General features: G+C 49.6%; 1 protein-coding gene across 1 annotated transcript in view; it reads right to left on the reverse strand.

Moving 5' to 3' along the window:
• Nucleotides 1–23,443, reverse strand: part of Lgr6 (leucine rich repeat containing G protein-coupled receptor 6) — a 120,912-nt gene that overhangs the window by 90,590 nt on the left and 6,879 nt on the right. The window lies entirely within an intron of this gene.

Raw genomic sequence — 23,443 nt, forward strand, 5'->3', positions numbered from 1 at the left:
TCCACATGTACCATCTACCCTGCACCATCCACCTGTACCATCCACCTGTACCATCCACCTGCACCATCCACCTGCACCATCCACCTGCACCATCCACCTGTACCATCTGTGATGCCCATCTCTAGCCCTATTTGGGGGTCTCCAGGGCTTCCCATTGTTCCTTCACTTTCCCACCATGCTATCCTGACCCCACAGGCAGTCTGGCAACAACAGCCACATGAACTCCAGGATCAAAAAGTAGGGTTACTTTCTGATCTCCTCTCACTGTCCCCTCTGCTTTTCATGCTGCCTTTGGCAGGGTCTCCCAGGGCTAGCTATGGTTAGTCAGGAAACCTACCTCTCTGCTAAGAGAGGAGACACGGGGTTGGGGGGAACAAGCATAGAATTCAGAGCAGGAAGGCAGGCTCTCTAATGAAAACAGTCTTCCCTCTGAGACCCAGGATCACTACCCATTCAGCAGGCTCTGATATTCTTGAACCTAGTTCATCCCCAGCCACTCCTGCTCAGTAGTGTGGGGTTCAGTGCCTGCCAAGGCCTCTGCCAGCCTCCTTCTTCTTGACTTTGCTTCCCCTCACTTTCTTGACCTCTTGGCGCCTCACAGAAGATGCTCAGGCACCTGAGTAGCTATTTGGATGTGCAGAGCTGGTCTCTGTGTACATTCTCCATCTAAATCATTCTAAATTGTCTAAATTATCCAAAAGTACTTTTGGGGGTTTGTGGTCCTAGTCCCTAAGATGCCCTGCACACAAATTCACCGCTGTAATTACATCAACATTGCTGAAGACCCACCTTACTACTAGGCACTGACTAGCCTTTATCCAAATAATCCCATTTGATCCTTACTGTAATCCCAGGAAAGCTGCTGTTTTACATCTAGGAAAACAAAAAGGGGCCAGCAGCATCTCTCCATGGATAAAAGGACCTGCTGCCAAGGCTGATGACCAGGAAGCGACAGGGTGGAAGGAGAGAACCAGCTCCTAAACTTAGCTCTGTGATTTCCAGACACTCCCCTCCCCCAGTGCACATAAAAAGTTTGAAAACTAAAGTGAAAAAACAAAACACAAACAAAAGAGGATTGAGTAGAGTCAGAAAGGCCCCAAATCAAACTTCTCCAGTTACTCATCTTGACCACTATGACCCTCCATTTCCTCATCCATTAAAAGGGGGGAGAGGTAGGGTGTCACTAGGTAAGGCCTTTGTGGCTAAGTCAGCTAATGTTTATGGAGTGCCTGGTAAATAGCACACAGTTAGTAACTATTTGCCTTCTTCCTTCCACCTTTCTCTTGGTGTCTTATGTACAAGAGTCTCATCTCTACAGACCTGGAAGTGGGTGGAGGGCTGATGGCTTGACTTGTGGGCACTGCCCAATGTTAACACTTCCTTCTGGTCGTGCCTGAGTGAGCAGCGATGCAGACACATGCCTGACACATTTGGGCTCCATCCTGTCTCAAACTCCTTCCAGCTGATTCTTGTCTCTATGTGCCACTCCCTAGGGCTGCAGAGATGGACCCTATCCCTACATAGGCCTGCCTGCAGCCTCCCCCTCCACTCCCCCTCCCCCGGAGGACAAGTCACCCATAAACCTTCTGGCTTCCACGTGCCCAGGAAGGCATTTGCTTTCTGTGCATGCTCAGAGACAGGCTGGGATGGTGAGGAACGTGTGCCGAGAGAGCCCGGCTCCCGTCTATAAAAAGACTGTTTAGTCTCAACTGTTTTATCTTTGATAAAGCTTGGGCTTGGACACCATGTCTTCCAAGGAAGGAAGACATTCCATACAGGGTAAAGCCAAGAAAACTGCCACGTACAACATGGTCTGCTCCTGTCCGGATTCCCTCCCCACTATCCTGTGCCAATGGAGGGGTCATCTGCAGGCCTGTGGGAGCTAGAATAGGCTCAGTGGAGGCTGCAGATGGCACACCGGTCACAGTGAAGGCAGGGGACAGTGGATCTAAGAGGGTTCAATCTTCATGGTGCCCCAACTCTGAAGCAATGTTCACAGAGGCCCAGGCTCCAGTCTTGAGTCTACCTGGATTCCTCTCCCTCGAATCCCAGGCCCTGGCTCATCCTCAATAAGGAGGAGGTGCAAGGTGCCACAAAAAAAAAAAAAAAAAAAAAAAAAAAAAAAAAAAAAATTACCTCTAAATATTTACCCTGTGCATTTCTGGATGTGTCCCGACAGGCAGGGGAGCGGGAGTTCAAGGAGCATACAGGGCATGTGACTCAGGTCTCATCACTCAGCTGTCCCCCCAGGGGCCGCTCTCAGAGGCTCTGAAGAAGTTCCATGCGCTCCCCCCCCCCCCCGCCCACTCCCTCCACTTTTCCACCAAGGCCAGTGGCTTCATTGTTTTCCCCTGGGGAGGAGGGGGCTGCACACACACCCCCACCCACTCTCGCCCCCCAACACACACACATCCTGCCCCAGACAAGCACCCAGTCCAGCTGTAGAAGGACCAGGTGGGGCCAAGGGTGGATTATCAACTAGTGTCTAGTGGGGGGAGTCCCTTTCAGCCTGGCTCTCACAAAAGTGAAAAGGGGTAAGGCTGATGCCAGGAGAAGAGGGAGGCAAGAGCAGAGAATCCAAAGCCCAGGCCCTCCGCACTGACGCCATTGGGCAGAGTGGTGGCTCTGGAACGCTTCAGGGAACCAAGAGAATGCCAGGCAGACACTCCTAACACAGAAGCTGTCCTATCAAGTCCAAAGCTCTGACCTAGGACTGTCGGAGGAGACCAGCTGTGCAACCCAGAGGACACAGCTCCAATGTTTCCGGCATACCCGGACTTGTGGGAAATTGGAGGCACCTGGACCCTTGGGTGCCTGAGGTTTGTTTGTGTCTGCGTTGGCTTGTCCGTGTGCTTCTGGGATGTCTGGATGGACCTTCTTATGTTGTCTTTCAGCGGTTGAGCATTGGTGTCTTCTACAGGTGGATACTTCTTCCCTTCAGCACTTGCTTGTTAGAGCTCTGGCTATTAGATTACAAAGTATCCTGGGGCATCGACCTATGTAAGGAAGGCAGAGGCCCTTTGGGAGAGGAATGTAGCTTCCTCAGGTCTTTCCCTTAAGGTCAGGAAGACTTTCTTTGGCTGTGTGACTTTGGACAAGCCTGACTCCTTCTCCTGGCCTCTGCTCATCCTCCAGTCTGTCTCCTAGTCCAGGTAGAATCTAGTGTCCAGTGATGCTGTTTTAAGATCTAGCTAATCTGTGGCTGAGCTGGATACCTAAGCCTAAACAAAATGCTGCTCTACCACTGTCATCCTATGAACAGCACCTAAACACATCCTCCTATGAGCACACTAATTACACAGTATATACACCATACATCACATGTGCACCACCACCCTTATATACCCCATGCATACCACATACCCGCTACCCACTACCCACCCTACACAAACTACACACACCAATTACCATACACACTACACTACACATACTAAACACATACCACACACACCACAGGCACACACATAATACACACACTATGCCATACACACACATACATGGACCATATGCACGATACATACCATACTCACACTATGTCACGTATACAGCACACACATACACCATGTCACACACACTCCACAACACACATACACACGCATACACACCGCCCTCCAGGGCTAAGTTCAGGACATGGGGCCTGCAGAGCCCAGGCCTAATTAATTCCCTGCTGTTGCCATTCTGAAAGTCTTAATCATTTTTGGATATCAAATTTTCAGTTTGCACCAAGAGGTCACGGATATAGCCAAGAGGTTGTGGAGAGAGGCTGACAATCTCACTCAGAGACTTTCTTCCCAGTAGGCTTTGGGATACCCAGAGGGGCCATGTGTCCTCTCAGCTGGACACAGCATGCTGTGGTGGGAGGGATGGGGAGGATGTTGATGGAAGAGGCTGCTGAAGTGAAGGGTGTGGCAATATGAGAGGGGTAGCCCTGGGCACAGGAAGTGGAAGTTTCTGGCTGCACATTAGGAAAATGTTCTCAGAGCTTTAGCCTGTGAGGCAACCAGACCACCCAAGGAAGCTGGGTGAGGCGGTGTCACCATGGAGACAGGGAACAGGTTTGATAAGAGGAACGATGCTAGCAAACTGAGAGGCCCAGAGCAGCAGAACCAAGCTGGAGGGGGTGAGCAGCCGGAGACGCTTCTCCAGGATCTGGCTGAGACCCAGGGACCCATGGAGACTGGTCTGTTTGAGTTTTCCCTATGGAGTCTGCTGGGGTGGAGGTGAAAGGGCACCCCATGGTGGAGTACTTCCTGGGCTAAGGACTCTGGTTGTCTGTCTCTACAGTTAGTTTTGTTGGGTTACTTTTATTGTATATATTTAACATATACACAATATATTGTATTGTGTATATTGTAAATATATGTATTGTACACATTAATATATTAATGTACACATAACACATTAATTATAAATGTGATTTGATACACATTTGCACTGTGAAATAAGGACCACAGTCAAACTTACTAGCATAGGCTCTCCTCCACAGCCATGGTGTGTGTGTGTGTGTGTGTGTGTGTGTGTGTGTGTGTGTGTGTGTGTATGAGAGGGGGGGCTCTGTCCTTGGGAAAAGGGTTGTTAGAGGGTGAGAGCCCATCCCCTGCCATGCTTGTGTCCCACAGTTACCTCTTTAGAGGCAGAGTTGGGCCATGGAAGTCTCTGTGGTATTTCATACATGGTCTCTCAGTGAGATACATACTGAGCCCCATAGCTGCCTTTAGCATTGCCTCATTGACTGTGTGAGCCTGGTCCTGTCACTTCCTGCCTCTAAGTTTCTATTCTCTCACCTGTAAAATGGGTTAGTAATGGTATTGATACTCAACTGGCAAGTTTTTGTATGAAGTTATCTGAGTTAACAATGAGTAAAGCAGTGCTTAATAAATATGCCCTTAATAGTATCATAGTTATTTAACTGAATCATAATTATTAGTACATAATGACATATCTCATTACATACTGTTTTTGAGACAGGGTTTTTGCTGTGTGATCACACTGGTCTTGAACTGGAAATATTCCTGCCTCAGATTCTTGTGTGCTTAGATTACAGATGGCACCAACATACCTAGCTTTACTACGAACTTCTTCAAGGCAAGGATTTAATCTGTGCATTATTCAGGCTTATTAAGGCATCTGGCAGGTAAAGGTGTTCAATAAGGTTTCAAGTAAATGTGTCGTTGAACAGAGAAAGGAGCCTATCAGAAGAGAAAAGGGACTGGCAAGGAGGTGGGGATGCAGTGCTAATGAAGAGAGAGGGTCATTAACCATGAACAAAGCATAATTATGTGTGTGTGTGTATGTACACGCACATGTGTGCACGCATGTGTTAAAATGCCACAATAAGACTCACTATTGTGCCGGGTGTAGTGGCACATGCCTTTAATCCCAGCACTTGGGAGGCAGAGGCAGGTGGATCTCTGTGAGTTCGAGGACAGCCTGGTCTACAAGAGAAACCCTGTCTCAAAAAAACAACAACAACAACAACAACAACAACCCTCACTATTGTATACTAACTAAAACTAGTGATAATTAAGGGCATTGTTGGAAAGGAGAGCTGGGACTATAGCTTAATAGCTATTATATATATATATGTGTGTGTGGAGAGAGAGGGAGAGAGAGCACTTGCAGTGAATTTCTCAGGCCTTTGGTTTTATCTCCAGTGCCATACACACACACACACACACACACACACACACACACACACACCAATAACACAACAACAAAAAACCCTATTAAACAGAGGGGTAGCTAAATAACTGCATTACAACTAATGAGAGACAACACTCTTCCTTAGCGCAGGTCCCGTGGCTGGCAGCCTTCTCTGTGAGGAAGTCTTCCCAATGTCCCTCTTGGTCACCTCTCACAGCTACACAAAGAGGCTACCCGTGCTTAGCCCCATGTCAGCAACATATGCTAGCCATACTTTCCGGCAATATTTTGGCGCTTTGGCACCCTCTGGCACCCACAGTGGGACAGGGCATTTCTCCTGAGCCTTCTCACTGCAGGCTGCCCTGAGGGCCGGTCTGAACTGTTCAGACCTCTGGCCATGCTGGGACACAGTGAGGGAATTGACAGGGGTGGGGTATGGCATGTTTGGAAGCCCAGCATGGGGGCTGAGTGGTGGGGGAGTAGGGGAGGTGTGAAGGTGGGGGGGGGAGTAGGGCTTCCACCACAAAGCTAGACAGAACACCTGCCTAAGGTGCTAAAGGACCTGGGATCCATCTTCAGCACCACAGTAAATAAGTAGTGAATATGGGCAAGGTGGCATATGCCTGTAATCTCAGCACTCAGGAGGCAGGCAGGCAAATCTCTGTGAGTTCAAGGACAGCTTGGTCTACAAAGCTAGTTCAGGACAGCCAAGGCTACATAGAGAAGCCCTGTCTCAAAAAAACAAACAGGCTATAAAATGGCATCTGCGGAGTGTCTGCCCCCCGCCACAACCCCCCTGCCATGACAGGCATCTTGCCGACACTCTCTCCATTTCCACAGCAAACACAGATCTGGAGAGGAGCACAGCTACCTGTGGTCACCATGCTGCAAGTTACTGCAGTGCCCCAGAGATGTCTAGAGCCCAGAAAGACCTCAGGCATCCTCTGCACAGTCTATTCCCCGCGACACTGAGACGACATCCTATGGGAGAGAAGTTGTACACTATCTTCTTTGAAATCCCAAACAGGCGAGGTGACACCAAGCTCTCTTGGATTTTTGCAGTTTTCATAAATTTCCAAACAAGGGAGTTGCTTCCATCTGGGAAAACCGTATCTCTACCCGCACAACAGCATGGACCATTCCCTTGGGCTCTGCACAAAATCCTATGTGAGAACAATGCTGCGCTTTTGAAAACGGGCCTGTTTGCTTTGTTTTGTCATTTCTTGGCTCCCTCTTTGGTAACAGAATGTCTCCCAGGCTGCCTAAAAGTGGCAGGAGGGCTCTTGATGGGGGCAAGCAGAGGGGACAGGGAGCAGAGGGGGAGAAGCTGAAGGACTAATAGGGGCTTGGGGTGTTTGTGAAGAAGGGGACCCCTGAGAGGCTGCCAGAAAAAGGGGGTCTTTGTACAAGTCAGACTGTACCAGGGAGAAGCTGAAAATGCAAAGCATCAACAGGTGTCCCAGTTAACTGAGGTAGGCTAGGACAGAGAGAGAAACCAGTAAAAGTCAGATGCACACACACACTCACACACACACACACACACACACACACAAACACACGATTTTGTCTATATTTGTGATTTAAAAACCATGGAACTTGGAGAATGTCACGTCACCAGCACCACTGTGGATCTCCTCAGTCTGGTGGCACAGATAGGAAGCCAAGGAGAGAAAAGACCCAAAAAGACAGATCCCTCTCAAAATTGTTAAATATGGGAAACTGGTTTGGTGCACCACCATACCCAAGCTCCCCTTTTTCCTTATGGAAAGTTTTTCTTTTGTTTTTTGGTGTTTTGTTTCCTGCCAGACATACTAGTGCACTCCTATAGTGCCAGGATTTTGGGAGTCAGAAGAAGAAAGAGGATTGGTTGTTTGAGGCTAGCCTGAACTACAGAGTAAGTTCCAGGACAGCCTGGGCTACATGGCTGTTCTCTTAAGAAAGAGCTATCATGTCACAGCGTCAGCAAGCTGGGGGCCTGGACACCTGAGGAGAACGAAGAGGAGGAGAATGTGGCTGACCCTGAGCCCCGCAGAAAGTCAACTGCAAAGTATGACTTCCACCCCCTTGGTCCTTCGCTGTGACTCTTGGAGAGACAGAGGGAGCTGCTCCTAGTGGTACTCAGAGTCCATTCCTTGAAGAAAAGCACAGGCTAAGGATTCTCAGTGCTTGGGTCCTCCTTGGGAGATCTAGAACAGCCCATCGTCGCGTGTCATTCCATGGGTTGGCAGTGGCGCTGTCCTGCAGTCACACTGACCTCTGCCTGGCCCTATAACCTTGTGTAAGTTAATTCAGCTGTCTCTGCCTTACTTCCCTCAATGGTAAGGAGCTTGGGTGAGTCCTGGCGCAGGGTAAACCAATGAGCACCACCTGTGAGCATCACTGCCCGCCTCCCCCACTCCAGAGCCCTAGCCAACAGGCAGCTCTGTCTCCACAAGAAGTATTTATAAGTGGCTGCAACACTCAGTCACTGGGCTCCGTGAGGAAACCGCAGCGGTCAGCAATGTGTGTCCCCTGTCCTTAAAGAGCCAACTCGATGGAAGACAACAGAGTGGACAATTAAAGCTCAACTGACAAAACCTAAGGCCGGGACTTTAGAGGCCTGGGGCCTTCTCAGACTAATCCCTGTGGCTTTTTGACTCTGGTTCCTGAAGCTTCAGTCACATGGTCAGGCCACAGGATCCTGTCCTTGATTCGGAGCTGTCATCTCCTACCCTCTGATGGCACATTCCTGTGGCTGCTCTCCTCAAACAGTCTGGGAGTTCCACCACAGATCCCAACTCTCTGTCCTTGACACACACACACACACACACACACACACACACACACACACACACCAGCTTCAAGATCCATTTTCTTTTTTATTTGTTTTATTTTTATTCCTGTGTGTGTGTATGTGTGTGTGTGTGTGTATGTCTGTGTGTCTATGTGTATGGGGGGGGGGAAGCGAAAGAGAGAAAGAGAGAGAGAATTTGTTGGGGTGCCCTCAGAGGTCAGAGAAGGCAGTGTTACAGGCACTTTATGAGAAACACAGTATGGGGTCCGGGGAACTGAACTCAGGTCCTCTGGAGGAGTAGCAAGCACTCTTAACCGCTGAGGCTTTTTCTAGGCCCACAACAGCCATGTTGTGTGAGGAATGACCCACTGAGTTCTGCAAACCTGGGTCTCTCACCACTTGCCAGCGTCTGTTTTTGGTCTCTAGCTCCAGCTGCAAGGCCATCCCTGTGCCAAGGTGCTTTACATGGTGTAAAATCTAACTGCCCCTGCATGCTGGAACCTCTTAGACTCTAAGGCTTAGAGAGAGATCAACACCAAGGTGGCCCCACAGCCCTCCTGGAAGGAAGAACTGCCTGGCAATCCTTGTGCCTCAAGCCCTACTACCAGATTCAGCTACTAGAGCTGAGAAGGGTCAAAAAGGAGCTAGAGCAGCAAGCAGGTGAAGTTCCCGCACAGCTCTAGACTGTTTTAACTGAGTTCTTTATTCCTGAGAGACACAACCCCTGAGTGTCTGGGTGGAGGGCTGGCATAAGGCCACCAATGCATGGTCCCGACCTATCTGTGCTCAAATAGATGGAGCCTCCCCGATCCGGGACCAGAATGGTGCCCAGGCTTTCAGTGTTGAGATGAGGAGCTGATTCAGGGTAGTGGCGATCCCGAATGTAGTGGGAAGGTTAGAGGGAACCTTCGCCTGGCTGCACCCTGCTGCTGGTGTCTCATACCCTCCCAGGCGGGCCAACCTAGCGTGTTCAAACTGGGTCTGAATCCGGCGGGAGCGCCATGTGACAGCTGCCTCTGCTGCTGGCCCCCGCCCCCCGTCACCCCCCCCCCCCCGCCGCAGCCTCCCCTCTTCCCACCCACAGCGCTGGCACCTTCTAGGTCTCATTTAATTTGGCCCGCTTTTTTTCACCCACAAGAGAATGAGCATAGTCCGCATGTTAAGGGAGGAGACGGATATTGGGAAACGCCACCCGGCCCCCAAGTCACACAGCCGCGGCAGCGAGAACCCACGCGGCTTAGTTCTGTTGTGCCCAAGCACACCTGGAGACAAGGACAGCCAGGAGGCCACCCATATCGTAGATCTCGGGGTTCCTTTCCCCGGACCTTGTGGCACTTACTGGAGCTCGGCGTCCAAGCCCCCGCCCCCCCCCCCCCCCCCCCCCCGTCACCCCAACCCACCTGCGCGTACCACGCCTCTGGCCCCGCCCCTGCAGCCCCGCCTGCCACCGGGCGGCTCCTGTGCTCTGAGCTTTATCCAGCCCCTGAGGCCTTCTGTGCTCTACCCAGGCACTCACTCTTGTTCTGTTGCCTCTGCCCACAGGCGTGTCCTTCCCTATAAATGGAGCCCCACTCGCCTACCTCTCTCCTACAACCCGTTGCCTAGTTGGTTCATCACGTTTTCAGAAAGACTGACTATACAGAAGGTCCAGGTTCAAAACTCCGGCCCAACAAGAAGTCCATCTTGGCACCGTGCCCCACTTGCTCATTCTGCAGTTGTACTGGCAGCCATCCATTATGGAGTGCTCTGTTGTCAGAGAGACACTTTGTGGCCTGGCACTAACAGTGAGCAGTGGTTTGATGGTCTTAAGGTTACTTACCCTCTGTGTGCCTCAGTTTCTGGGTGTAAGGGTTGTATAGCAGTCCCTCCTGAGTGAATTGCTGTGAGGTTTAAGTGGTAGGGAATCCAGGTGCGTGAGGGTGTCAATACTGCTCCTTCAGGAGCATTCACCCCACCCCCACCCCCAACACCTCCATCAGAGAGAAGCCACACAGCAAAGCGCAGAGATGGCGAGGTGGCAGGGAGGGCGTTCTGGGTCAGCCCTGCCCTTAGGAGGCACCAGCTGCTGCTTCTCTCTGTGGTGCCACCTGCCTCGCCCCTGATCTTCTCTTCCTTTGATCTTCTGATCTTTGGCCAGGGTCTCTGAGCCAAAGGCATTCCTGCCTTCCAGCCTCCTCCAAGGAAAGGCAAAGGGCTGGGCTCACTCCATGCCCCATCCCTTCCCTTTCCCCTCCTCTGTGCTGTGTGGAGTCACACAGGTCCTTGGATGAAGTAACAACCAGGTCCACCTTATTTGGCAGGGGGGTTGAGAGTGGTTTGGAGAAGAACGGGAAATTAGAAAGGCGGCCCTGGTTCCGGCCCGCTACACCAGGCTCAACACCTTAGCTGGACCAGACCGATATGGAAAGGTACCCAGGGTCAAGGTCTCTATTCTCAGTGTCCTGGCATGTAAATCCCTTGTTGAGTAGACAGGAAATGTGTGTGCCTTGTATAACAAGGAGAAAGAACGGTTCCAGCTACTCAGAAACCCTGGGTCTGAGGAGACTGCAGGTCCACTTTGGACAGAACTCAGAACCCTGATGCTAGGGGACTCTCAAGAACCTGTGGGCCAAAGTACCATGAGAGAGGACTTCCTGGAGGAAGCTGGTGCTAGGAGCATAATTCCCCCCACCAGTAAATGCCCAGCCCTAGAGCTGAGGGAGAAATTAAAGCGAGTATGTAGGAGAGCCATGGGGGATAGTGAAGTGGATAGTCTCTGTCTCTGTCCCTGTCTCTGTCTCTGTCTCTGTCTCTGTCTCTCTCTCTCTCTCTGTCTCTCTGTCTCTGTCTGTCTCTCTCTCTCTCTCTCTCTCTCTCTCTCTCTCTCTCTCTCTCTCTCTCTCTCTCACACACACACACACACACACACACACACAACTGTACCGCTGCCTAGAATATGACATTACTGGGGAAATGGGTCTTTGTGGATATAGTAAGTAATAGATTTGAGATGAGAAACCCACCCTGGACCCTCCAGGAAGGCTCAGAATCTGTTGATGTTTGCCCTTATTACACACACAGAAAGAGATGAGGTCCATTGACGTGTGTGATGGATTCTTCAATAGAGCTGCCATAATAACGGCTTCATCATTCAGGGCTCTGGATCAAGAGCTGGCAGAGAATAACTTGTGCCTTAAGCCACGAGACCTGTGACTCTTTGTCATAGTTGCCACTGGAAACTAACGCAAGTGCCTATGGGCATGCCAGGTGGGACTCGGTGTGCGCCACCCTTCACCCTGGGATTCTCCTGCCCTCCCCCTCTGCTAACCGCCATCACTTCCTCTCTTGGTACCTCAGGCCAAGCCAGCAACCAATCTCATACTTTCCACCTACAATGGTCACTCTGCCTTTTGAGGTCTACTCTGACCCAGCAACTCCCATCCTGGGCATTTAACCAACAGAAATGCATCTATGTACTCATTAAACATTTGTACAGAACAACTCGTAGCAGTGGTATTCATAACAGCCCCAAACAGGGAAGTGCCCAGCACCAGCCACAGCAGAATGGACAAACTGTGCTGTGTTCACCCATGTGGGTACCACACAGCCATGAGGATGAACAGACCAGGACAAGCAGCCATAGGAAAAATCACAAACACATTGAGGAAAAGCAGCCAAATGCAACATAACTCCCCTTTGCATAAAGCTTAAAGCCAACACCGAACTCACCATCTTAGCTGCCCCTATGAGTGGCTGGTGACCAGGGCATGGGAGTAGAGAGCTTCCACAAAGATATGATGTTCTGTTCCTTTGACTGCTGCTTACACAATGTATTCACCGGCAAAAATATATGGAGCTCTGAACCTATGCTACATACTCTTTTCTGCAATGTGAATTGTACTTTAAAAAGCTAGCAGGAGCCAGATGTGGTGGCACATGCCTTTAATCCCAGCACTCAGGAGGCAGAGGCAGATGGATCACTGTGAGTTCAAGGCCAGCCTGGTCTAAAAAGTGAGTCCAGGACAGCCAAGGCTACACAGAGAAACCTTGTCTCAAACACCAAAAAAAAAAAAAAAAAAAAAAAAAAAAAAAAAAAGAAAGAAAGAAAAGAAAAAAGACTGCTTTTCCTTTTGTAGTGCTAAGAATGCAGCCCACATGCTAGGCGGACACCTACCGGTGAACCATCTAAGAGCTAGTTTTAAATGTTTCCTCTGAGCCACACATGGTGGCACGTATCTTTGCCTAAATAATGAACTTGAGGTCAACCTGGTCTATGGAGACCATCTCTAAAAATCACAAGATGGGCTGCAGAGATGGCTCAGATGATAAAATGCTTGCCATACAACCATGAGGACCTGAGTTTGGATCCTCAGCACTGACATAAAAACCCAGGTGCACCAGTGATCCCAACACTGAAGAAACAATGACTGGAGGCTCCTTGGGTCCAATGGCAGCCAGCACATCCAAATCAGTAAACTCCAGGTTCAGTGAGTGATTCTATCACAAATGAATGAACAAGCAAACAAACAGACAAGGTGGGGCTGGAGAGATGGCTCAGCAGTCCAAAGCGCTTGGTGCTGCTATTTCAAAAGACCTGGGTTCAGATATCAACACCCACACGGTGGCTCACAACCATCCTCAATTCCAGTTTCAGAAGCACTGATGCCTTCTTTTGGACTCTTTGGGTACTAGACATGTATGTACACATGTGGCATGCATATGTACGTGTAGACAAAACACTCCTACATACAAACTAAAATAAACAATTTTAAATAAGGTGATGAGCAATTGAGGAAGATGCCCTACATTGACCTCTGGCCATTATATACACAAGTACACAAGTGCATGGATAGATAGATAGTAGACAGATGATAGATTGATAGATAGATAGATAGATAGATAGATAGATAGACAGACAGACAGACAGACAGATAGATAGATAGATAGATATGCATGCACACATGTGCACACACACACACAAACTAAAATTTAAAACCACTAAAATTTAAAACCCAGACTTTCTAGAGGTCTTCAGGAGAGGCTAGAAAGATGGCTGAGTGGATAAGAACCATTTGCTATTCTTCCAGAAGATAAAGGGCCTGAGTTTAGTTTCCAACACCCATGTCAGGTTGTGCAATAACACCTGTAACTCCAGCTCCAGGGAATAAGACACCTTCTTATGGACTCCCCAGGTACCCACACATCGGTGGCATAAACACATATGCAGGAATAAAAATAGAGCTCTTTAAAAAATAGAAATAAGTAAAAGTTTTCAGTGAACTTCAGCCTGGCAAAGGGTCCCCTGTACATCCATGGTAATTTGTGGATGCTTCTTAGATGTCACCTCACTGAGATGCAACAAATGCAACATTTGTTTTGGTGCCTCGTTTTCCTCTTCCTTTTCTGTGCATGCCTTGCCCCTTGCACAAACTCTGGCACTTAACAGTCCCTTAATAAACACTCGAGATTCATTGGCATGACTAAGGGCTTTAGTCTCCCCTGAGTTCCCTCCCAGAGTTCCCTGGCATCAGACCCAGCTTCCTGAGCTCCCTGGACCCTCACAGCATTCCACATGAGACACAGTCCTCCCTTCTGTTGCCCCCACCATAGGCATCTCCTGGGTGCCCCCATGACCAGCCTGTGCACATCTCCTGCCTGGTGTTTAAATGCTTAGGGTGGAATGTTATGACCTCCCAGCCTGGGGTCTCTCTAAACACAGAATGCAGCTCTTACTCATCCTGGGTCTTCAGTGACTATGCCAATGCCAAGCACACCTTTGGGATTCAAGTGCCCACCTCCTTAAGTCCCCTGAAACCCTCAGCCCCACCCAGCCTAGGGGCGGGCATATAGCTTTGTTCATCTTAGCCTGTTGAGAACAGGGTGGAAAATTTCAAAAGAAGTCTTCCTTTAAACAGAAAAATAAAGGGAATGAATAGGAAAGGCCAAAGCCTCAAGGATGTCTCACTCTAATGAAACCCAAGCCTGGCCGTGAGCTGGCTGCCTGGCAGCTTAAGAGGCTCCCCACTGCGGCTCTGTCCTCACCGCAGCTGTCTGGGTCGGATGCCACACCTCAGGCTCCTGCCCACAGTGGAGCCAGGTTAGTGCCACCACCTGTCTGGAGAGGGCTCTCTCCATCCCCACCCTGTCTCTGCAGACAGCCCATCTGCTCCAGCCTGAGCTGGTTTTCAGCTCTGTAGCTCCTGGCAGCTGGTCCTTCATGTACTCATTCGTCCATTCATTCACTTATTTATCTCTTCATTCGCTCCGCCAATACTTCTGAACCCCACACACAGTGGGGCCGGTGCCTGCACTTTCCGTGCACTGGCAGCCAAGGCTCTGTTTTCCTGGGGCTCTCACCCAACTCTGAGAAACAGAGAAGTATATTTCAAAGAGTCCAGGTGAGGATCCAGGGTAGCGCAGGATGCAGAAGGGAACCTTCTCTAGAGTTGTAGACTGGGAAGGGTTTTTCTGAAAGTAACTACATCTTAGGCAGCCCTACATATCTGGACTAATCTGATGTTTACTGATCAACCCCAACATCTCCCAGATCTGCAGGCTTCTTGTCTGAACCCGTTTCTTAACCATGGTCTTGCAGTATCTCAAAAGTGATGCCCACAGGGCTCTTCCTTCCGACCTTGGTCATGAACTAATGATGCCGCACTAAGCACAGGTAGCTAGGAAGGAGAGAGTCTCACTGGGACCAGGGGCTTGACAATTAGACTAGGCTGTCTGTCCAAGAAATCTAGGAATCCACTTGTCCCTGCCTCCCCAGAACTGAGATTATAAGTGAGTGTCACCACACCTGGCTTTTCAGAAAGTGTGTGGGTGTTGAAGACCAAACTCAGGTCACAGTGTTTATACAGCCAGCCCTTTACCATCTGCACCATCTCTCCAGCTCCTGAGGCTCACCTCTGGCTTAGGTACACACACACACACACACACACACACACACACACACACATAGTGATACCCACCTACAGTCCCAGCACTCAGAAGACTGAAGCAGAGGGACTGCTAAGTCCAGCCTGGGACCCTGTTTTTAAAAGGAGAGACTATCCTACCTTCTAGAGTTTTCCAACCTGATTCTACACTAGATGGTAAGAGCCTGGTGTTCTCCATCTCTCTCTCTCTCCAGCACCTGTTCTGAAGTCACTGTAACCTTGGTTGTATCGTTTCTTTGTTTCCTTTAGCTTTAAACTTGCTTTTCCAGGAGCAGTTGTTTGTTTGTTGTTGTTTTTAAAAATACTTTTAAACCACTTTTTTCATCCTAAGAGTTGAGCAGGTTGGCACAGTACTAACTGTGTTAACATCTTGTGGCCTGGCCTAAATAAAGCTCCTGGCCAAAGGACCAGGCAGAGGCTAACACCCTGCCTCACTTCCACTCACCAACTCTGTCCCTTTACATGTGATGAGGCCACTTGTGGAAGGGTGTGGCCTTGGCCAGCTGCGGCATGATGGAAGGTGTGCTGCAGGGAAGTGAGCAGAATCTTGTGTCCAAACAAAGAGGTCCTCGGGGCTCCTCAGCAGCAGGCAGACTCTGGGAGCCACATAGGTGGCATCTCTGAAAACTTCTATATGCCAGGCTACCTTCTTCTTAGACAAAATGAAGCAAAACCCAGTCCACCTCACTAATGCCTTTGGAGCTAACAAAGCAAGGTTAGCTGTTGTGTCTCTCCTAGGAAAGAAGCTGGAGAAAGAGGATACACTAGGGGAGAGGGTCATCACAGCCCGGGGGTGGGGGTGGGGGGTGCTAGGAAGAGCTTGCCAGCATATAGTCTCAAGGTCAAATACCAAAGCGATCATCTGTGGCGGTGGTGAATGTGGCAACAGGGTGTTGAATGGTCTGTTCTGCCCATCTGTAGATTCCATCTAGGGCTGGGGCAAGAGACCTGAGCAAACCAACAGGAGGCTTCCCCAGGCCCGGCTCCAGAAATCCTAAATGCTCCTCTGTAACTACACTCTCTACCTCGTCCCCACCATCTGAGGCTCCAGGGCCGCCTGTCCAACAACATCAGACATTTGAGGGTTGACCAGATTGGAAAGCACCATGCTAATTCTACCACTAGCATGTTCCTGGACCCTGAAAAATGGCGCCCTTGCACTCCCATGCTAATATGTCAAGTTTGGAAAGTGGAGCCAAGGGCTGGAGAGATGGCTCAGTGGTTAAGGGCACCGCCTGCTCTTCCAGAGGTCCTGAGTCCAATTCCCAGCAACCACATGGTGGCTCACAACCATCTATAAAGTTATCTGGAAAGTGGAGCCAAGAGGGGAGGAATCTGCACCCTGGTTTCTGCATTCAAAATACTTAGGTATGGTGTTAGCACACACACACACACACACACACACACACACACACACACACACACACACGCACGCACACACAAACTAATAATAGTCAGGCCCTGTCCTAGCCCCTGGGAACTCAAGTCTCAGGGAGTGAGGGAAGGGAGCTGGCTCCTTCTCCTACCAACCCCCCTCTCACTGGCTCTCTTACACTGCCTCTCTCTACCTCCTTCGCATCTTTATTTTTTTTACATTTTTATTAATTTATTCATATTACATCTCAATTGTTAGCCCTTCCCCTGTTTCCTCCCATTCTTCCCTCCCTCCCACATCCCCCTTCTCCCCTCCCCTATATATGCTCTTAGAATATTGAGTCTCTTCTTGGTAACTTGCTATCCTTCCTCTGAGTGCCGCTAGGCCTCCCCATCCAGGGGACATGGTCAGAAAAGGGGCACCAGAGTTCGTGTGAGAGTCAGATCTCACTCTCCACTCAACGGTGGAGAATATCATGTTCGTCGGCTAGGTCTTGGAAAGGGTTCGAAGTTTACTGCCTATATTCTCCTTGGCTGGTGCCTTAGTTTGAGGAGAACCCCAGGACCCAGATCTGCCTGTCATAAAGTTCTTCTTGTAGGTTTCCAGGACCCTGTGGGTCCTACTATTTCCCCATTCTTCCATGCGACTCTCGCCTAAAGACCATGAAAGCCAGAAGGGCATCTTTATTTGTCTCTATAAAATTTGGGGGTCAGGACCTCTCCCCTGCAGGAAATGGGCCCAAGGAGACTGGGTCTTGGCCAAGGCAAACAGGTGACAATGGCAGATTTCTGCCTAGGGCCACTGATTCCAGTTCCACAGAAGAAAGAGCAAGCCTAATGCTACAGGCAGGTAGAGTGAGGGGAGCTGCAGACATAAGAGGAAGGAGCCTACTGACCCCTCATCCCTCATACTGCAAAGAATGGCCTGCTGCAGGAGAGGGCCCAGTGGAGAGCAGGGCGAGCTAGCAAGGCTAGGCAGCCAGAGAGGAGGGCTTCTCATGACTGAGAGTTCAAGACTGTCTTCCTCCCCAGATGGCCTAGGGGACTGTCTATCACACAGTGGTCCCTTTTTTCCAAAAGGGATATATTTCAAGATGCCCCCAACAGGTCTCTAAGATCTCATATAATATCAAGGCTGATATACTACATACATGTTTATATATATATATATTCCATAAAATAAGCATAGTAAGATACTATCAACAGTAACTAACAATAAAATAAAACAATAATTATATCTATATACTATAACACAATTTAAGTGAATGTGTGTACATTCTCTTAAAACAGTTTATTATACTTTCATTATTTTTTTAAATGTTTTATTTAATTTATGTGTGCTGGTGTCAGATCTTAGAGTTACAGACAGTTGTGAGCTGCCATGTGGGTGCTGAGAATTGAACCTGGGTCCTTTGGAAGAGCAGGCGATGCTCTTAACCACTGAACCATCTCTCCAGCTCCACTTTCATTATTTTTGTAATTTAAACGAATTGACAATTTCCATGCTCTTGCACTTTAGACATCTTTAAATAAAGCAAGGGTTGCTTACACTGAAGGCCTGTGCTGCCATGTCCTCACAGTTGAGCTGGGCACCAGAGGGCTACTGAGCAAGAAGGTGGCATCTACAACACAGAAACCCTGGGCACAGGCACGATCCAGAGCTCTGCTGAGATGGAGGCAGCACAGGTGTCACACGGTTTTAAACTCTGAACTATTTACTTCTGGAAGTTTCCATGTAGCATTCCCAGGCCTTGTTTGGCCACAGATAACTGAAACTGCAGAAAGTAGAACCTTTAAGAAGAAAGGACCATTATACTGGGAACTAATGCCATTGTCTAGCTCAGCCATGCCTGCTACTAAGAACACAGCCAGTGAGTATTTGTCGGTTGAAATAAATATAATAGTTGCTAATGTCCACTAACTGATACTATGGGTCATATCACTTTCCGTGTACTAATTCAAATGGTCCTCATAATCCCCATGTGGTGTGTATCATTATTAGTTCCATTTTATTATATCTGGAAGCTAAAAGGTAAAACAAGAGTATTTTTCTGAGTGACAGTAGGGTTGGTGCCCTTAACCACTGTTGCACTGTAGACACTAGGATGGAGTTTGCCATGCAGGATGTGCACACGCGTGCACACACACGCACACGCACACACAAGCACACACTCCCACACATGCACACTCCCGCTATTCAATGCCTTTCTATCAGCTCCCTAGATCTGCGTCATTTGGACTAAGTGTGCCCCTGTGCCCATCTCAGCACAGCATACTCCATAACCCTGACCCCCTGCAGATGCCATTTTGGTCTTTTGATTTTTCAAAACAGGGTTTCTCTGTGTCGCCCTGGCTGTCCTGGACTCTCTTCATAGACCAGGCTGGTCTTGAACCCACAGAGATCAACCTGCCTCTGCTTCCTGAGTGCTAAGGTTAAAGGCGTACACCACCATGCCCGGCAGATGCCATTCTTAAACCAAAGATCACCTGCAACCTGGGTATGCCCAGTCTTTCTTTAGCCCTGCAACCCCCCCGCCCCGCCCGGCACATCTGGGCAGAAGCTCACCTTTCCACTATGTGGCACCCCACAGAAGGATGTCACCTATTCCCATCTCCTAACCATTGGACCCAAAAGGGGCGCCATCTTAGCTGTGGGAAAGCGATATGCATATTGTGTTACATGTCACAGGGCATCTGTTATGCCGTTCTAATTGTTCTATTTTATTTTATCGTTACTATCGGTGACATCTTTCCATGCTCAATCAATAAATTAAGACGTATCATGGGTGTGTAGAGGTGCAGAGGATGTAGGATCTGAGCACCAAGGTGTCTACAGGGGAGTCTAGGAACACACCCCACTTGGGTAAGGAGGGGCTACCACGCATAACAAATGGTCCCTGGGTCGTCTATCCGGGCAGTTCCTAGTCCACTTGAAGAAGAACATTCAGAAACAGACAGAACATATGACTACTTGGAATGGGAGCTGGATCCAGGTGAAAATCACCCCCCACTCTACAATCCAGAGGTGAGGCTCTGCCGGCCTAGGAGCCGAGGGAGCTGCACACCAGGCAGGATCCAGTGTGAACTAAAATTGTTAAGTCCCTTCACTTCGGAACTCTCACTCTCCTGTGGTAATAACAGAGCACCAACCCAAGTTAGGGCCCCTCAAAGCACAGGGTCCTGTTCAGGTGGTAAGTGTGTGAAAGGGTCAAGGCTAAGGGACTGGGGCCAAGTCACCCAGCTTACAGGGGGCTGTATCCAGGCAACCCTGTTGGAGGGTTGAGGTCCAGGGTGGAATCAGAGGTAGCCGACTCCCACCTCCAACCCTCTGGGGTCCTGAGCTACTGTCCGTCCTCAGGGAAGCCTGTCTCTTAGGGTGGGAGCCCCGGTCCTGTCCCAATTCTCTCTTTGCTTTTTATCCTAGACAACAGTTGCCTTCCTTTCGTGTCTCCTCCTCGCCTCCTACCCCATCTGTCCACCACAAAGGCAGGGGATTTGTTTACGGCTCCTTCCTGCCTCAACTCTTGCAATCCCTGGACACTTGATCCCGCCTTCCCATCCTCAAATGCCCACACTGCCCCAGATTTGGAGCTGACAGGAAGGAAGCAAAGACTAAGTGCATATAGGTGGACTGGCTACGGCCTATCCAGAGCGCCCCCTGCAGGTAGAGACCCATATTATGCGTCTGCAAGTGTGGGCACAGGATGAAATCTAACAGGGAGCATAGGGTGGCCAGGGCCTAACAACCCCTTGTTTTTAATGCAATGAAGTTCTGAATCTGATGAGGAAAAAACTTTTTTTTTTTTCAAGAGAAATAAAATCTCACTCCCTCGTGTGAAAAGCACTTCCCCTGGGCAGGATCTCGCTTCCTGTAACTCATCAGGGAGAGACTTACACTACCTGGCAAAGGAGTGTTAGCACAGATCGTCTACCCTAGGGCGTGTGGTTTTCCTCTCGCACCACAACTGCTTCTCCAGGAATTGCCACATAAGGCATATCCGTTAGTTCAGCAGCGCTGCCCTCTGCCCCGCCTGCCCGCTGCCTGTGGTTATCTGGCCCTTCCTCCTGTACTTCTCACTCCGCACAAGGTTGCCACTTGTGTGCTATTTGTTCTGGTCTTATCAGCCCCACTTTGAGCCTCCAGGGCAGAGGAGACACATGCATGGACTATGAAGTCCAAGCTCACCTCACTTTGGCATTTTCCCCTTGCCTTGAGTGTCTCCGGAGGGTGTCTGAAAGAGGAGGTAGCAGTTGTCTTGTCTTCGAATGGGACATTCATGCAAAGAACCCTGTGCAGGGCTTCTCCAGGCATCTCAAGGAGCAAGCATTCCATCCATGTCTGCCTAGTGAATGAGTGAGTGCGTGTTTGCTCCCCGTGACAGCCTGTAAGTTCAAGACGCCTCATACTGGCCATTAGCCAGGGGGGATGAGGAGTACCGCATGAGCTAAGGTGACAGGTGTCACCAGAATTCACATGCTACCGGGTTTCAGTCTACCCTCCTGAGCCACGCCATGTATGGGAACACAGAGCAAGCTGGAGAGCCTTGGAGACTTAGCAAAAAAAAGAAGCTTCAGAACCAGACGACCTGATGATGCGTCCCCCTCTAGGACATGTGATAGACCTTTCAGCAGCAGCCATTTGGGGGCTGTTTCCCAGGAGCCAGTAGTAATAAGTGGGGTGCAATCCAAACCCAAGTCACAGTGGAGTTGGAATCAACCTTGATATATTGGGTCTCCTGTTTATTCCTGAATAAATGGAAGCACTCTTCCCTCTTGGCAGAGAACCCAGCAATCTACAGGATTGGGGTGAGGGGCAGTAGTGATGACTCTGCCCCCCCCTCCCCAGTACCCCATTCCCCTCCCTTTCTCCCCTGCATTAGCCGTGGCCTTGGGCCTGGGTACCATATCCAAATCCCTGACACTGGTGCAATAGCAACTTCCCACCATGCACCTCAGTCTGGACACTCAGGGACACTTCCTTATTCTCCAACATCTGTAAGGGCAAAAGGGGTGGGACTAGCAGCAGGGACAGAGGGTAGAGGAACTGTGTTCTGGAACCAGCCCTCAGCAAAGTCCTAGACAGGCAGAGGGAGGGAGGTGAGCCAAAAGACCTCTTCACACCAGACTCAGTTTCTCTCTCCAAATGTTTCTCCCAAGGGAACGCCAGAATCCTTACTAACAGAACTGCCTTGTACCAGCCATGGCAGTGTGCCAAATTACAAGTGTCTGTCTCAGAGTTCGGTGGATTATTTCCATTTTTGAAGCTACAGAAACAAGCTGACAGAGGTAATGAGACGCACTGGTATATGAAGCACGGGGGCCCTGCACGGAGGAGGCCAAGCTGGAGGGTGGAGAGCTTTAGGCCAGCCTGGGCTACATAGCAAGAGCCTGCTTAAAAGCAAAAACAAAAACAAAAATAAAAACAAAACCTTAGGGACAGGGAAATGAGTCCATGGTTAAGTGCACTGGCTGCTCTTCCAGAGGACCAGGTTCCATTCCCAGAATCCACCTGGCAGCTTATAACTGCCTATAACTCCAGTTCTAGGGGAACACAGTGCCTTCTTCTGGCCTTCATGGGCACCAGACAACACATCGTGCACAGGTATATATACAAACAAAGCACACAGACACCCAAAAATAAATTAAATGTAAAAGCCAAAAATGCAGCTCAGTCGTACATGCCTTAAGTGCAAAACCCTGGGCCCAATCACTCATGAATGTACACACACACACACACACACACACACACACGTGCAGAGGGAGCTCTTTCCTCTACAGCAGTAGTTCCAGATGTTGTCCAGGGCTGGTGATGTCTCTGGCCTGAGAAACACGATTGGTAAGCCCTAGCTGATGAGCACCTCGGACTGTTTTGTTTGTTTTAAACGTGTGCCCTGAGGAGGAAAGGCAAAGAGCCCTGCTCTGGAACCTCTTGCCTCAGAGAACAGTGCAGAAGAGAATGTGTCACAAGGCACCAATGTGTGCCAAGTATAGTGAAGGATGCATGTGACCCCAGCTTTCAGGAGGCTGAGGGAGGAGGACTGTGAACCTGAGGTCAGCCTGGACTATATGGCGAAACTTTGTCCCGAAACAAAACAAAAAAAAACCCCTAGGGCACTCTCCTAGGGCTCCAGGCTTTCTCTATAGGGCCCTCTGCCTATGGGTAAAGTGTTTCAGGTCCCTGAGTCTCAGCCTCTTCCCCTTCTCCGGGGTTTCCCTGAACACACCACACTTCTTGCTCTGAGCACCTGTCAACCTCACAGTCACTCCCCTGGGGATGCTCCCAGGAGGGTCTGCCTCAGTGAGCTCATTTTTCATGAACACTTGGCCCATTTCCCTCAATCACATCCCCCACCTACCAGACTGCCTCGAAGATAACACTGCAGATGACAGTCGTCTCACCTCCCCAGTTCCTTAACTGTGCTGACCCCCACATACTTCCCCTTGAAGCAGCTGCCACAGATGGGTCAGTGCTGGTGTGTGAGAGGGAAACGGGTCTGGGCACTGATTGCTCTTCAGAGATAGAGGAGACTGGGCACAGGGTTTGAGAGGAGGTTCAGCCTGGGGTTTTGACACACTCAGAACCCAGCCTATCCCTCTGCAGCTCAGAAGCCTCCAGATCAAACCTCCGAGCAGCACTATCCAAAACAGTTAGGGAGACTGTATTCTGATGAAACCCCAGCACCAGGGGTGACCAGCTAGAGATCTCAGACTCTAAATATTTTATTTAATTTTA

Source organism: Acomys russatus, chromosome 6 (assembly GCF_903995435.1).
Source record: "Acomys russatus chromosome 6, mAcoRus1.1, whole genome shotgun sequence".
NCBI classification, from domain to species: domain Eukaryota; kingdom Metazoa; phylum Chordata; class Mammalia; order Rodentia; family Muridae; genus Acomys; species Acomys russatus.